The sequence below is a fragment of the Bubalus kerabau genome, chromosome X, assembly GCF_029407905.1.
Source record: "Bubalus kerabau isolate K-KA32 ecotype Philippines breed swamp buffalo chromosome X, PCC_UOA_SB_1v2, whole genome shotgun sequence".
NCBI lineage: Eukaryota > Metazoa > Chordata > Mammalia > Artiodactyla > Bovidae > Bubalus > Bubalus kerabau.
In genome coordinates, this window is record NC_073647.1 from 783,628 (window position 1) to 801,155 (window position 17,528).

Here is a 17,528-nt window from a genome sequence, read left to right on the forward strand (position 1 = left end):
TCTCGAGTTGAGGCGGGAACCTCAGGGTTCCGCTCCATTTCTGACTTTGAACTCGGGGTCTCTGCGGAGTTGGAACTGGGGAGTCAGGCCTCGTCTTGTTTGAGGTGCGGAACTTTGCTTGCCTCTCGAGTTGTTCATGGAGTGTCAGACAACTTGTCGAGTTGTATTTGGAACCAGCGGCTTCTTCCACAGGATGCAACCAGGGTATCAGTACCTCTTTGTGTTGTGACTTCATCCTCGGTTTTACATTCGAAGAGTTGCCGGGGATCAGGACTTACATTGAGTGGATGAGGAAATGGGTGTCTTTTGGAATGTGGCACGACTCACGAGGCTTCCTCTCAGGTTTGAATGTGAGAATGGCCTCCTCCTGAGGGGCTATGGGAAGGTCAGGATCCCTTTCCAGACAAAGAAGGGGAATCGACCCTCTTGTCCAGATCTGGAGGGGAAAAGGGGCTCAGATTAAGTTGTGCCGGGAAAATCGGTGTTCCTCTAGAGGGAGACCAGTATGTCGTGGAACTTTGTGAGTTGCATAAAGGGTGTCAAGTACCGTTTCGAATTTCAAGAGGGAATGTGGAATTTATCTTGAGATGCTGCAGTGGGAAATGGCCTCATCTCTCAATGATGGGGGAACCTCGTGGTTTTTCTCAAGTTGTGGGGGGATGCTCGAGCTATGACGGGGAACTCAGGGAGCCTCTTCTGTTGCCCCAGGGAAGTCCAATCTCCATTCGAGTTGTGAGGGGGAGCTGGGGATTGCTCTCAAGTCACTGCATCACAGATAGACCTCATCTAAACTTGTGTCCAGAAACTCTGTGTTCCTCTCCAGCGGTGACAGGGATCCCGGGGTTCCATTGAAGGTTCAACGGGGAGTCAGGCGTCATCTCGAGTTGAAGCAAAGAACTCCGCTTTCCTCTCGAGTTGCCACGGGTATCTCTTGGAGCCCACTGAGTGGCCTAAAGGGTGTCAAGCCTCTTAGGGAGTTTTGAGAGGGGACTCGGGATTGCTCTCTAGGCCCTGAAGGAAAAGAAGGGCCTCATCTCACGATGACGGGGGAATCTCGTGGTTTTTCTTCAGCTGCAGCATAACGTGTGGGGTTTCTCTCGAGTTATGACGGGGAACTCAGGGAGCCTCTCGTGTCACCCCAGGGAAGTCCAGTCTCCAATCAAATTGCGAGGGGGAGCACGTCATTGCTCTCGAGACATGGCAGGGGAAAAGGGCCTCAAGATGCATTGAACAGGGAATAACAGTGTCTTTCTCATGTTGAGGCAGGAAACCCTGGGTTCCCTCGACTAGTGACAGTGACCTCAGGGAGCTTCTCATGTTGCCTAAGGGTAGTCAGGAATACTGTGGATTTGGGATGGGTCTCTCGGGAATCCACTGGGGTCAGTTCAATGGAAGAGGGCCTCATCTCGAGTTGAGGAGGGAGACTCAGGTTTCCTCTCCTGTTCTGACATGGTTCCTGGGATGTATATGCTGTTTCAAACAGGGAGTCAGGTATCGACGTGTGTGTAGGCATGGAACTCTGCTTTCCTCTCGAGTTGTCAAAGGGGTTTAAGCCTCCAGGCGAGTTGAATTTGGCACCTGGGGCTCTTTTCGGATTAGTAACCGGGGCACCAGAACTCCCTGGGTGTTGTGAGTTGATTTTCGGCTGACATTCGAATCGCTGCAAGGGAATCAGGCCTGAGCTCAAGTGGATGGGGAAATACGTGGCTTTAACATTGTGACAAGACCCCCGGGTTCCCCTCAGTGTCAAGTAGATACCAGCCTCCTCTCGAGGGGCGACGGGGACATCGGCATTCTTTTCCAAGTGAAGCAGAGTAATTGACACTCATCACGACTTGAGGAAGGGAAAACGAACATTTTTTTAACTTTTGGTGGGAAATTCAGCGTTCCTCTCGAGTGGGGATGGGTATCTGTGGAAACTTCTGGGGTTTCCTAAAGCGTGTAATGTACCCTTTAGAGTTCAAAGAGGGAAATTGGGCTTTCTTTGGAAACGCTGCAGTGTAAAAAGGCCTCCTAAGGCATGCATGGGAGAATTTCGTGGTTTGCTTGGAGTTGTGGTGGGAAGGTTAGGGTTCCTCTCGAGTTGTGTGTCGACCTGGTGGAACGCTAGTGTCTCCTCAGGGAAGTCAGATCTCCTTTGGCATTGCGAGGGGCACCTCGGGATTCCTTGCACATCTCTGCAGGGATGAATAGGGCCTCGTCTCAAGTTGAGGCGGGAAACTCAGGATTCCTCTTCATCTGACTTCGATCGCAGTGTCTTTGCAGAGTTGGAACAGGAGAGTCAGGTTTCTTCTTGTATTGAGGAATGGAATTCCGCTTGCCTCTCGAGTTGTTCATGGAGTGACAGGCCACTTGTTGAGTTGTATTTGGAACCTGCAGCTTTTTCCGGATGATGCAACTGGGGTGTCAGTGCCCCTTCATGTTGTGACTTCATCCTCAGGGTTACATTCGAAGAGGTGCCCGGGCATCAGAACTTATCTTGAGTGGACGGGGAGATCAGTGTCTTTCAGAATGTCGCACGACCCACTAGGTTTCCTCTCGAGTTTCAATGTGAGACTGGCCTCCTCCTGGGGTGCAACGAGAAGATTAATCCCTTTTCAGACAAAGCAGGGGAATTGACCCTGATGTTGAGATCAGGAGGGGAGAAGGGGCTCAGATTAAGTTGTGCCAGGAGTCTTGGTGTTCCTCTCGAGGGAGAACGGTATATCCGGGAACTTTTTGGGTTGCATCAAGGGTGTCAAGTATCGTTTCGTATTTCAAGAGGAAACATGGGATTTCTTTGAGATGTTGCAGCGGGAAAGAGCCTGATTTGGCGATGATGGGGGAACCTCGTGGTTTTCCTCGAGTTGCGGCAGGATTCTCGAGTTATGATGGTGAACTCAGGGAGCCTCTCATGTTGGCCCAGGGAAGTCCAGTCTCCATTCGAGTTGCTAGGGGGAGCTGGGAATTGCTCTCGAGTCACTGCAGGGCAAATAGACCTCAGCTAGGCTTGTTTCCAGAAACTCCATATTCACCTCCAGTGGCGACAGGGATCTCGGGGTTGCATTCAAGGTTCACCTGGGGAGTCAGGCCTCGTCTCTAGTGGAAGCAAAGAACTCCCCTCTCCTCTTGAGTTACAATGGGTATCTCTTAGATCCCATTGAGTGGCTTAAAGGGACTCAAGCCTCCTGTGTAGTTTTGAGAATTGATTGCTCTCTGGGCCCTGCAGGAAAAGAAGGGTCTCATCTCGAGATGACGGGGTATCTTGTGGTTTTTCTCGAGCTGGGGTGCGACGTGTGGGGTTTCTCTCGAGTTATGACAGGGAAATCAGGGAGCCACTCGTGTGGCCACAGGAAAGTCCAGGTTCCATTCGAGTTGCTAGGGGGAGGGAGGCATTTCTCTCGAGTCACAGCAGGGGAAACGGGCCTCAAGATGCATTGAAGGGGGAATCTCAAGGTCTTTCTCTAGTTGCGGCAGGAAACCCTGGGTTCTCTCTACTTGTGACAGTGATTTCAGGGAGCTTCTCAGGGTGCCTATGAGAAGTCAGGAGTACTATGGATTTGGGAGGGGCCTCTCGGGACTCCACTGGGTTTGGTGCAATGGAAGAGGGCCTCATCTCGAGTTGAGGCGGGAACCTCAGGGTTTCTCTCCTGTTCTGATGTGGTTCTCGGGCTGTGTATGCCATTTCAAACAGGGAGTCAGGTCTCAACATGTGTGGAGGCATGGAACTCTGCTTTCCTCTCGAGTTGTCAAAGGGGTTTCAGGCCTCCAGCTGAGTTGAATTTGGGACCTGGGGCTCTTTGTGGATTTGCAACCAGGGCATCAGAACTCCCTTCTTGTTGTGAGTTGATTCTCAGCTGACATTCTAATCAGTGCAAGGCAATCAGTTCTGATCTTGAGTGGATGGGGAAATTCGTGGCTTTCGAATTGTGACAATGGCCCCAGGTTCCCCACCAGTGTCAATTAGATATCAGCCTCCTCTCGAGGTTCTAAAGGGACATCAGCATTCCTTTTCAGGCGAAGCAGGGCAATCGATCCTCATCTCAACTTGAGGGGAAAACGGGGCTCTTCTTGACTTGTAGCAGGAAACTCAGCGGTCCTCTCGAGTGGGGACGGGTATCTCGGGAAACTTCTGGAGTTTTGTAAAACGTGTCAAGGACCTTTCGAGTTTCAAGGGAAACTTGGGCTTTCATGGAAACACTGCAGAGTAAAAGGGCCTCCTCAGGTGTGCGGGGGAAAATTTCCTAGTTTGCATGGAGTTGTGGTGGGAAGCTTAGGGTTCCTCTCGAGTTGCGTGTCAACTTTGGGGACCCGCTCGTGTCTCATCAGGGGAGTCAAATCTCCTTTGGCATTGGGAGTGGCAACTGGGATTTCCTCGCGCATTGTTGCAGGGATGAATAGGGCATAATCTTGAGTGGAGGCGGGAACCTAAGGGTTCCTCTCCATTTCTGACATCGATCTCCGGGTCTCTTCAGAGTTGGAACAGGGGAGTCAGGCCTCATCTTGTATTGAGTCACAGAACTATGCTTGCCTCTAGAGTTGTTCATGGGGTGACAGGCCACTTGTCGAGTTGTATTTGGAACCTGCGGCTTTTTTCAAGATTCACCCGGGGAGTCAGGCCTCATCTCGAGTGGAAGCAACGAACTCCGTTCTCCTCTCGAGTTGGGACGGGTATCTCTTGGAACCCACTGAGTGGCCTAAAGGGAGTCAAGCCTCCTGTGGAGTTTTGAGAGCATACTCGGGATTGTTCTCTAGGCCCTACAGGAAAAGAAGGGCCTCATCACGCGATGATGGGGGAATCTCGTGGTTTTTCTCAAGCTGCGGTGTGACATGTGGTGTTTCTCTCGAGTTACGAAGGGTCAATCAGGGAGTCTGTCGTGTGGCCCCAGGGATGTCCAGTCTCCATTCGAGTTGCGAGGGGGAGCGCAGCATTGCTCTCGAGTCACGGCAAGGGAATTGGGCCTCAAGACGCGTTGAAGGTGGAATCTTGAGGTCTTTCTCGAGTTGCGGCAGGAAACCCTGGGTTCCCTCGACTTGTGAGGCTGACCTCAGGGGGCTTCTCATGGTGCCTATGGGAAGTAAGGAATATTGTGAAGTTGGGAGGGTTCTTTCGGGAATCCACTGGAGTCGGTACAATGGAAGAGGGCCTCATCTCGAGTTGAGTTGGGAATCTCAGGGTTCCTCTCCTGTTCTGACGTGGGTCTCGGGCTGTGTATGCCATTTCAGACAGGGAGTCAGGTCTTGACGTGTGTGTAGGCATGGAACTCTGCTTTCCTCTCGAGTTGTCAAAGGGGTTTCACGCCTCCAGACCAGTTGAATTTGGGACCTGGGGCTCTTTTCGGATTAGCAACTGGGGCATCAGAACTCCCTTCGTGTTGTGAGTTGAATCTCGGCTGACATTCGAATCGGTGCAAGGGAATCAGGCCTGATCTCGAGTGGATGGAGAACTACATGGCTTTCGAATTGTGACAAGGCCTCTGGGTTCCCCTCCAGTGTTAAGTAGATACCAGCATCCTCTCAAGGTGTGATATGGACGTCGGCATTCCTTTACAGGTGAAACAAGGTAATCGACCCTCATCTGGACTTGAGGCAGGGAAAACGGGTCTCTTCTTGACTTGTGGCGGGAAAGTCAGCGTTCCTCTCCAGTGCGGACGGGTATCTTGGGACTCTTCTGGAGTTTCGTGAAGCGTCTCGAGGACTGTTTCGAGTTCCAAGGGAAACGTGGGCTTTCTTTTGAAACGCTGCAGCGAAAAAGGGCCTCCTCAAGCGTATGGGGAGAATTTTGTAGTTTGTGTGGAGCTGTGGCATGAATCTTAGGGTTCCTCTCGAGTTGTGTGTCGACCTGGCGGACAGCAAGTGTCTCCTCAGGGAAGTCAGATCTCCTTTGGTGTTGCGAGGGGCACATCGGGATTCCTCGCGCATCACTGCAGGGATGAATAGGGCCTCATGTCGAGTTGAGGAGGGAACCTCAGGGTTCCTCTCCATTTCTGACTTCGATAGCAGCATCTCTGCAGAGTTGGAACAGGAGAGTCAGGCCTAGTCTTGTGTTGAGGAAAGGAACTCTGCTTGCCTCTTGCATTGTTCACTGGGTGACAGTCCACTTGTCTAATTATATTTGGAACCTGCGGTTTTTTTGGATGATGCAACTGGGGTGTCAGTGCCCCTTCATGTTGTGACTTCTTCCTCAGGGTTACATTCGAAGAGGTGCCCAGGCATCGGGTTCTTATCTTGAGTGGACGGGAAAATTGGTGTCTTTCTGAACGTGGCATGAACCCCGAGGTTTCCTCTCGTGTTTCAATGTGAGACCGGCCTCCTCCTTAGATGGGATGTGAAGGTCGGGATCCCCTTCCAGACAAAGCAGGGGAATCGGCCCTCATGTAGAGATCAGGAGAGGAGAAGGGGCTCAGAAAATCTGTGCCGGGTAACTCAGTGTTCCTCTCGAGTGAGACCGGTATGTCAGGGAACTTTTTGAGTTGCATCAAGGGAATCAAGTACTGTTTCGAATTTCAAGAGGGAACTTGGGATTTCTCTTGACCTGCTGTAGCAGGAAAGGGCCTCATCTCGAGATGATGGGGGAACCTTGTGTTTTTTCTCGACTTGCAGCAGGATTCCGGACTTACGGAGGGGAACTCAGGGAGCCTCTCATGTTGACCCTGGGAGGTCCAATCTCCATTTGAGTTGTGAGGGGGAGCTGGGGATTGCTCTCGAGTCACTGCAGGGCAAATAGACCTTATCTAGGCTTGTGTCCAGAAACTCCATGTTCCTCTCCAGTGGCAACAAGGATCTCGTGGTTGCATTCAAGGTTCACCCAGGGAGTCAGGCCTCGTCTCCAGTGGAAGCAAAGAACTCCGCTCTCCTCTTGAGTTGCGAAGGGTATCTCTTGGAGCCCATTGAGTGGCCTAATGGGAATCAAGCCTCCTGTGGAGTTTTGAGAGAGGACTAGGTATTGCTTTCTAGGCCATGCAGAAAAAGAAAGGCCTCTTTTCACGATGATGGGGAATCTCGTGTTTTTTTTCGAGCTGAGACGTGACGTGGGGGGTTTCTCTCGACTTACGATGGGGAACTCAGGGAGACTCTCATTGGCCCCAGGAAGTCCAGTCTCCATTCAAGTTGTGAGGGGGAGCATGGAATGGCTCTCGATTCATGGCAGGGAAATCGGACCTCAAGTCGTGTTGAAGGGGGAATCTCAAGGTCATTCTTGAATTGCTGCAGGAAAACGAGGGTTCCCTTGACCTGTTACGGTGACCTCAGGGAGCTTCTCAGGGTGCCTATGGGAAGTCAAGAATACTGTGTAGTTGTGAGGGGCCTCTCGGGTCTCCACTTGCTTTGGTGCAATGAAAGAGATCCTCATCTGGAGTTGAGGCGGGAACCTCAGGGTTCCTCTCCTGTTCTGACGTGGGTCGCGGGCTGTGTACGCCATTTCAAACAGGGAGTCAGGTCTCGACGTGTGTGGAGGCATGGAACTCTCCTTTCATCCCGAGTTGTCAAAGGGTTTCAGGCCTCTAGCCGAGTTGGATTTGGGACCTGGGGCTCTTTTCGGATTAGCAACTGGGACATCAGTACTCCCTTCATGTTGTGAGTTGATTCTTGGCTGACATTCGAATTGGTGCAAGGAAATCAGGCCTGATCACCAGTGGATGGGGAACTACGTGGCTTTTGAATTGTGACAAGGCCCCCGGGTTCCCCTCCAGTGTCAAGTAGATACCAGCTTCCTCTCAAGGTGCGATGGGGATGTTGGCATTCCTTTCCAGGGGAAGCAGGGCAATAGACCCTCATCTTGACTTCAGGCGGGGAAAACGGGGCTCTTCTTGACTTGTGGTGGGAAACTCAGCGTTGCTTTTGAGTGGGGACGGGTATCTTGGAAAACTTCTGGAGTTTTGTAAAGTGTGCCGTGGACCCTTTCTAGTTCCAAGGGAAACGTGGGCTTTCTTTGGAAACACTGCTGCGTAAAAGGGCCTCCTCAAGTGTGCAGGCGAAAATTTCGTAGTTTGTGTGGAGTTGTGGTGGGAAGCTTAGGGTTCTTCTCAAGTTGCGTGTGGACCTGGGGGACCCCTGGTGTCTCCTCAGGGAAGTCAGATCTCCTTTCGCGTTACGAGGGGCACCTTGGGATTCTTCTCGCATAGCTGCATGGATGAATAGGGCCTCATTTCGAGTTGAGGCTAGAACCTCAAGGTTCCTCTCCATTTCTCACTTCGATCGCAGGGTCTCTGCAGAGTTGGAACCGGAGAGTCAGGCCACATCTTGTGTTGAGGAATGGAACTCCGCTTTCCTCTGGCATTTTTCACGGCGTGACAGGCCACTTGTCGAGTTGTATTTGGAACCTGCGGTTTTTTCCAGACGAGGCAACTGGGGTGTTAGTGCCCCTTCGTGTTGTGACTTCATCCTCAGGTTAACATTCGAAGAGGTTCCCGGTCATGGGTTTCTTATCTTGAGTGGGAAGGTAAGTCAGTGTCTTTCAAAATGTGGCACGACCCACAAGGCTTCCCCTCGTGTTTCAATGTGAGACCAGACTCCTCCTGAGGTGCCGCGGGAAGGTCGGGATCCCTTTCCACACAAAGCAGGGGAATCGATACTCATGTCGAGATCAGGAGGCGAGAAGGGTCTCAGATTAAGTTGTGCCGGGAAACTCGGTGTTCCTCTTGAGTGAGACCAGTATGTCGGGGAACTTTTTGAGTTGCGTCAAGGGTTTAAAGTACCGTTTCAAATTTCAAGAGGGAACGTGGGAATTCTTTTGAGTCACGGCAGTGTGAAAGGGCCTCATCCTGCAATGACGGGGGGAACCTCATGGTTTTTCTAGAGTTCGGTGGGATTTTCGAGTTACGACGGGGAACTCAGGGAACCTCTTGTTTGGCACCAGGGAAGTCCAGTCTCCATTCCAGTTGTGAGGGTGAGTGCGGCATTGCTCTTGAGTCACAGCAGGGGAATCGGGCCTCAAGACATGTTGACAGGGGAATCTCAAGGTCTTTCTCGAGTTACTGCAGTAAACCCTGGGTTCCCTCAACTTGTGATGGTGACTTCAGGGAGCTTCTCAGGGTGCCTATGGGAAATCAGGAATACTGTGGAGTTGGGAGGGGCCTCTCAGGACTCCACTGGGTTTGGTCCAATGGAAGAGGGCCTCATCCCGAGTTGAAGCGGGAACCTCAGGGTTCCTCTCCTGTTCTGACGTGGGTCTCAGGTTGTGTATGCCGTTTCAAACAGGGAGTCAGGTCTCGACATGTGTGGAGGCATGGAACTCTGCTTTCCCCTCGAGTTGTCAAAGGGTTTTCTGGCCTCCAGCCAAATTGAATTTGGGTCCTGGGACTCTTTTCGGATTAGCAACCCGGGCATCAGAACTCCCTTCATGTTGTGAGTTGAATCTCGGCTGACATTCGAATCGGTGCAAGGGAATCAGGCCTGATCTCGAGTGGATGGGGAAATACGTGGCTTTCAAATTGTAACTAGGCTTCCTGATTCCCATCCAGTATCAAGTACATATCAGCCCCCTCTCGAGGTGCTACGGCGACATCTGCATTCCTGTCAAGGCGAAGCAGTTCAATCAACCCTCATCTCGACTTGAGTCAGGGAAAACGGGGTCTTCTAGCCTTGTGGCAGGAAACTCAGCATTCCTCTCGAGTGCGGACGGGTATCTTGGGAAACTTCTGGAGTTTCGTAAAGCATGTCGAGGACCCTTTCCAGTTCCAAGGGAAATGTGGGCTTTCTTTGGAAATGATTCAGCGTAAAAGGGCCTCCTCAAACGTGCAGGGGAGAATTTCGTCGTTTGCGTGGAATTGTGGCGAGAAGCTAAGGGTTCCTCTAGAGTTTTGTGTCGACCTGGGGAACCACTCGTGTCTCTGCAAGGAAGTCAGATCTCCTTTGGCATTGCGAGGGCCACCTCGGGATTCCTCCACATCACTGCAGGGATAAATAGGACCTCATCTCGAGCTGAGGAGGGAACCTCAGGGTTCCTCTCCATTTCTGACTTCGATAGCAGCGTCTCTGCAGAGTTAGAACATGAGAGTCAGGCCTCTTCTTATGTTGAGGAATGGAACTCCGCTTGCCTCTCAAGTTGTTCACAGGGTGACAGGCCACTTGTCAAGTTGTATTTGGAACCTGAGGCTTTTTCCGGACGATTCAACTGGGGTGTCAGTGCCCCTTTGTGTTAAGACTTCATCCTCAGGGTAACATTCGAAGAGGTGCCCAGGCATCGGGACTTATCTTGAGTGGCCGTGAAAATCGGTGTCTTGCGCAATGTGGCATGACCCACGAGGCTTCTTCTCGAGTTTAAATGTGAGACCAGCTTCCTGAGGTGCGACTGAAAGTTCGGGATCCCTTTCCAGACAAAGCAGGAGAATCGACCCTCATGTCCATGTCAGGAGGGGAGAAGGGGCTCAGATTAAGTTGTGCCAGGAAACTCGGTGTTCCTCTCGAGTGAGACCGATATGTTGGGGTACTTTTTGAGTTGCATCAAGGGTGTCAAGTACCGTTTCGAATTCCAAGAGGGAACATGAGATTTCTCTTGAGACACTGCAGCAGGAAAGGGCCTCATCTCGCGATGACGGGGGAACCTCGTGTTTTTTCTCGAGTTGCAGAGGGATTCTCGAGTTATGACGGGGAACTCAGGGAGCCTCTCGTGTTGCCCCAGGGAAGTCCAATCTCCATTCGATATGCGAGGGGGAGCTGGGGATTGCTCTCAAGTCACTGGAGGGCAAAGAGACCTCATGTAGGCTTGTGTCTAGAAACTCCAAGTTCCTCTCCAGTGGTCACAGTGGCCTCGGGGTTGCATTCCAGGTTCACCCGGGGAGTCAGGCCTCGTCTGGAGTAGAAGCAAATAAATGCGCTCTTCTCTCGAGTTACAAAGGGTATCTATTGGACCCCATTGAGTGGCCTAAATGGAGTCAAGCTTCCTGTGGAGTTTTGAGAGAGGACTCAGGATTGCTCTCTAGGCCCTGCAGGAAAAGAAGGGCCTCATCTCACAATGATGGAGGAATCTCATGTTTTTTTTTTTTTGAGCTGTGGGGCGACATGTGGGGTTTCTCTCGAGTTACAATGGGGAACTCAGTGAGCCTCTTCTGTGGCTCCAGGGAACTCCAGTCTCCATTGTAGTTGCGAGGGGGAGCACTGCATTGCTCTTGAGTCACGGCAGGGGAATCAGGCCCCAAGAATCTTTGAAGGGGGTATCTCCAGGTCTTTCTCGAGTTGCAGCAGGAAACCCTGGGTTCCCTAGACTTGTGACGGTGACCTCAGGGAGCTTCTCAGGGTGCCTATGGGAAGTCAGGAATACTGTGGAGTTTGGACGGGCCTCTCAGGACTCCACTTGGTTTGATGCAATGGAAGAGGACCTCATCTCAAGTTGAGGCGGGAACCTCAGGATTCCTCTCCTGTTCTGACGTGGGTCTCGGGCTGTGTATGCCGTTATAAACAGGGAGTCAGGTCTCGACATGTGTGGAAGCATGGAACCCTGCTTTCCTCTCGAGTTGTCAAAGGGGTTTCAGGCGTGAAGCCGAGTTGAATTTGGGACCAAGGGGGTCTTTTCGGATTAGCAACCATGGCATCAGAACACACTTCATGTTGTGAGTTGATTCTCGGCTGACATTCGAATCAGTGCAAGAAAATCAGGCCTGATCTCAAGTGGATGGGGAAATAGGTGGCTTTTGAACTGTGACAGGGCCCCTGGGTTCCCCTCCAGTGTCAAGTAGATACCAGCCTCCTCTTGAGGTGTGACAGGGACGTCGGCATTCCTTTCCAGGCCAAGCAGGGCAATGACCCCCATCTCGACTTGAGGAGGGGATAATGGGGCTCTTTTTGACTTGTGGTGGGAAACTCAGCGTTCCTCTTGAGTAGGGACGGGTATCTGGGGAAACTTCTGGAGTTGCATAAAGCGTTTCAAGTACCTTTTGAGTTCCAGGAGGCAACATGGGCTTTCTTTGGAAATGCTGCAGTGTAAAAAGGCCTCCTCAAGCATGCAGGTGAGAATTTTGTGGTTGGCCTGGAGTTGTGGCGGAAGCTTAGGGTTCCTCTCGAGTTGTGTATCGACCTGGGGGACCTGTTCGCATCTCCTCAGGGAAGTCAGATCTCCTTTGGTGTTTCGAGGGGCACCTCGGGATTCCTCATGCAGAGTTGCAGGGTTGAATAGGGCCTCATCTCGAGTTGAGGCGGGAACCTCAGTGTTCCTCTCCATTTCTGACATCGATCGCGGTGTCCCTGCGGAGTTGAAACAGGGGAGTCAGGCCTCGTCTAGTGTTGAGGCACGGAACTCCACTTGTCTCTCTAGTTGTTCCTGGGGTGTCGGGCCACTTGTCGAGTTGTATTTGGAACCTGATGCTTTTTCCGGAGGATGCAACCGAGGTGTCAGTGCCCGTCATGTTGTGATTTCATCCTTGGAATTACATTCGAAGAGGTTTCCGGGCATCAGGACTTACCTTGAGTGGACAGGGAAATCGGTGTCTTTTGGAATGTGGCACGACCCATGAGGCTTCCTCTCGAGTTTCACTGAGACTGGCCTCCTCCTGAGGTGTGACAGGAAGGTTGGGATCCCTTTCCAGGCAAAGCAGGGGAATTGACCCTCATGTCGAGATCAGGAGGGGAGAACGGGCTCTGATTAAGTTGTGCGGGGAAACTTGGTGTTCCTCTCGAGTGAGACCGGTATGTCGGGGAACATTTTGAGTTGCATCAAGGGTGTCAAGTACCGTTTCGAATTTCAAGAGGGAACGTGAGATTTCTCTCGGGACACTGCAGTGGAAACGGGCCTCATCTGACGATGACAGGGGAACCTCGTGGTTTTTTTCTAGTTGCGGCAGGATTTTTGAGTTATGACGGGAAACGCAGGAGGCCTCTTGTGTTGACCCAGGAAAGTCCAATCTCCATTCGAGTTTTGAGGGGGATCTGGGGATTGCTCTTGAGTCACTGAAGGGCAAATAGACCTCATCTAGGCTTGTGTCCAGAAACTTCTTGTTCCTCTCCAGTGGCGTGAGAGATCTCGGGGTGGCAATCAAGGTTCAGCCGGGGAGTCAGGCCTCATCTGGAGTTGAAGCAAAGAACTCCGTTCTCCTCTTGAGTTGCGATGGGTATCTCTTGGAGCCTAAAAGGAGTCAAGCCTCTTGTGGAGTTTTAAGAGGGGACTCCCGATTGCTTTCTAGGCCCTACAAGAAACGAAGGGCCTCATCTCGCGATGACAGTGGAATCTCGTAGTTTTTCAAGAGCTGCTGCACGACGTGTGGGTTTTCTGTCGAGTTACGAAGGGGAATTCAGGGAGCTTCTCCTGTGGCCCCAGGGAAGTCCAGTCTCCATTCAAGTTGTGAGCCATGCGTGGTATTTCTCTCAAATCACTGCAGGGGAATCGGGCCTCAAGATGCGTTGAAGGGGGGATCTCGAGGTCTTTCTGGAGTTCTGGCAAGAAACCCTGGGTTGCCTCGACTTTTGACGGTGACCTCAGGGAGCTTCTCGTGGTGTCTAAGGGAAGTCAGGAATACTGTGGAGATAGGAGGGGCCTCTCAGGACTCCACTGGGGTCGGTTCAATGGGAGAGGGCCTCATCCCGAGTTGAGGCGGGAACCTCAGGGTTCCTCTCCTGTTCCGACGTGGGTCTTGGGGTGTGTATGCCGTTTCAAACAGGGAGTCAGGTGTCGACTTGAGTGGAGGCATGGAACTCTGCTTTCCTCTCGAGTTGTCAAAGAGTTTTCAGGCCTCCAGACGAGTTGAATTAGGGACCTGGGGCTCTTTTCCAGATAGCAACTGGGGCATCAGAGCTCCCTTCGTGTTGTGACTTGATTCTCGGCTGACATTCGATTCAGTGCAAGGGAATCAGGCCTGATCTCGAGTGGATGGGGAAATACGTGGCTTTTGAACTGTGACAAGGCCCCCGGGTTCCCCTCCAGTGTGAAGTAGAAACCAGATTCTTCTCGACGTGTGACGGGGACGTCGGCATTCTTTTCCAGGCCAAGCAGGGCAATTGACCCCCATCTCGACTTGAGGAGGGGATAACGGGGCTCTTATTGACTTGTGGCGGGAAACTCAGCATTCCTTTCGAGTAGGGACGGGTATCTGTGGAAACTTCTGGAGTTTCATAAAGCGTTTCAAGTACCCTTTCGAGTTCCAGGAGGCAACATGGGCTTTATTTGGAAACACTGCTGCGTAAAAGGGCCTCCTCAAGCGTGCAGGCGAGAATTTCGTGGTTGGCCTGGAGTTGTGGCGGCAAGCTTAGGGTTCCTCTCGAGTTGCATATCGACCTGGGGGACCCTTTGCATCTCCTCAGGGAAGTCAGATCTCCTTTGGTGTTGCAAGGGGCACCTCAGGATTCCTCACTCAGAGCTATAGGGTTGAATAGGGCCTCATCTCGAGTTGAGGTGGGAACCTTAGTGTTCCTCTCCATTTCTGACATCGGTCTCGGTGTCCCTGCGGAGTTGAAACAGGGGAGTCAGGCCTCGTCTAGTGTTGAGGCACGGAACTCCACTTGTCTCTCTAGTTGTTCCTGGGGTGTCAGGCCACTTGTCGACTTGTATTTGGAACCTGCCACTTTTTCTGGAGGATGCAACTGAGGTTTCAGTGCCCGTCATTTTTTACTTCATCCTCGGGATTACATTCACAGAGGTGCCCGGGCATCGGGACTTACCTTGAGTGGACGGGGAAATCGGTGTCTTTTGGAATGTGGCATGACCCATGAGGCTTCCTCTCGAGTTTCAATGTGAGACTGGCCTCCTCCTGAGGTGCGATCTGATTCGTGTCTGATTCTTTACAACACATGGACTGCAGCACACCGGGCTCCTCTGTCTTTCATTATCTCCTGGAGTTTGCTCAAATTCATGTCCAGTGAGTTGGTGATGCTGTCTAACTATCTCATCCTCTGCCACCCTCTTCTCCTTTTGCCTTCAATATTTCCCAGCATTATGGTCTTTTCCAGTGAGTCTGCTCTTCGAGTCAGGTGGCCAAACTATTGGATCTTCAGCATCAGTCCTTCCAATGAATATTCAGGACTGATTTCCTTTAGCATTGACTGGTTTGATCTCCTTGCAGTCTAAGGGACTCTCAAGAGTCTTCTTTAGCACCATAGCTATACTTCAATTTTATAAAAAGAGAGACTGATCTTTAATTAATTATAGTAATATAAATGCCTAGCTTTGAATGTTAACAGTATATCAGGCCCTTTGCCAAGAACTTCCTGTATGTTTTGTCCTCACAACAACCCTGGGTAGGAGGAATTTCACATGGGGAAACTGAAATTGAATAAATTAAGTGAATTGGTCAGATGTGGAATTTGAAACTGGGGAGCCTGGCCCCTGTTTCCAGCCTCTGTGCTATAGCAGGAAAAGGAATAGAAGAGGTACCACCCTGAGTCTCACCACTTTGTGGTTATGCAGTTCTCAAGGGAGACCAGTCTCTATTATCCTGTAGAAGATTTATACAGTACAAACTAAAAATGCCTCCTGGATTAAACTTGGCAGCCCTCACCTTACCACTCTCCTCCTTTCCTTCTGCAATCAGTCCCTTTCTGTTCAGGGAGTGTTAACTCAGGTTATTATTAGCTGAAGAATAATTATAGTGATAAATATAAAATTCATGTTTGTAAATGTATTAATATATCTCTCCTGCCCTTAATCCTGTCTACAGTGTTATCATGAAGGGTCATTGTACTGTCTTCAACCTAATTTCGATAGACATAATGGAGTTTGTTTGGATTTAATGTACACAGGTCATAAATCTTTAATACAACAAAGATTGGAGATGGGTTTTTTGTGTGTGTGTGTTTGTTTTTAGAAATGGTTATACCTGGTCTGTGAAAGAGATGCCACCAACCCCTTCGTCAATGAATACTTTTCTATACAGTTTTCCTGGTAGTATTTTGGAATAATGACAGGTGTGTGAGATGGCCTGCTGAGACAGGGTTGAAGAATTGCTTTTGAAACAGTGCAAAATTAACTGCTCCACGCTCCCCTGCCATATGCCACAAATAGAAAACCTTGGCTCTATTACCACTGTTCTGTAAGGGAGGTAATGGAAAAAAAAAAAAAAAAGTTAAGTTGCTCAGTCATGTCGAAATCTTTGCAATCTCATGGACTATAGCCAGCCAGGTGGCTCTGGCCATGGCATTTTTCCAGGCAAGAATATTGGTGTGGGTTGTCATTCCCTCCTCCAGGGGATCTTTCTGACTTATATTAGAGGCCCAAAGGCAAACTCCCACATTGACCAAACCCTAGAACAAGAGTTAAAAAGAATAAGAGCTGACCTCTACTTAAAGTTTTCTATGGCTCCAAAAAGATCTTAATGACCCACATAAGCATGATGGTGTGATCACTCACCTAGAGCCAGACATCCTGGAATTCAAAGTCAAGTGGGCCTTAGGAAGCATTACTATGAACAAAGCTAGTGGGGTGATGGGATTCCAGTTGAGTTATTTCAAATCCTAAAAGATGATGCCGTGAAAGTGCTGCACTCAATATGCCAGCAAAATTGGAAAACTCAGCAGTGGCTACAGGACTGGAAAAGGTCAGTTTTCATTCAAATCCCAAGAAAGGCAATGCCAAAGAATGCTCAAACTACTGCACAATTGCACTCATCTCACACACTAGTAAAATAATACTCAAAATTCTCCAAGCCAGGCTTCAACAGTACATGAACCATGAACTTCCAGATGTTCAAGCTGGTTTTAGAAAAGACAGAGGAACCAGATACCAAATTGCCAACATCTGTTGGATTATTGATGAAGCAAGAGAGTTCCAGAAAAATATCTGTTTCTGCTTTATTAACTATGCCATAGCCTTTGACTGTGTGGATCACCACAAACTGTGGAAAATTCTTAAAGACATGGGAATACCAGACTACCTGACCTGCCTCTTGAGAAATCTGTATGCAGGTCAGGAAGCAACAGTTAGAACTGGACATGGAACAACAGACTGGTTCCAAATAGGTAAAGGAGTATGTCAAGGTTGTATATTGTCACCCTGCTTATTTAATGTATATGAAGAGTACATCATAAGAAATGCTGGAATGGATAAAGCACAAGCTGGAATAAAGACTTCCAGGAGAAATATCAAGAACCTCAGATACAGATGACACCACCCTTATGGCAGAAAGTGAAGAAGAACTAAAGAGCCTCTTGATGAAAGTGAAAGAGGAGAGTGAAAAAGTTGGCTTAAAACTCAACATTCAGAAAACTAAGGTCATAGTATCTTTTCCCATCACTTCATGGCAAATAGACAGGGAAACAGTGGAAACAGTGTCAGACTTTATTTTTGGGGGCTCCAAAATCACTGCAGATGGTGACTGCAGCCATGAAATTAAAAGATGCTTGCACCTTGCAAGAAAAGTTATGACCAACCTAGACAGTATATTCAAAAGCAGAGTCATCACTTTGCCAACAAAGGTCTGTCTAGTCACGGCTATGGTTTTTCCAGTAGTCATATGTGGATGTGAGCATTGGACTATAAAGAAAGCTGAGTGCAAAGAATTGATGTTTTTGAATTGTGGTGTTGGAGAAGACTCTTGAGAGTCCCTCAGACTGCAAGGAGATCCAATCAGTCTATCCTAAAGGAAATCAGTCCTGAATATTCATTGAAATGACTGATTTTGAAGCTGAAA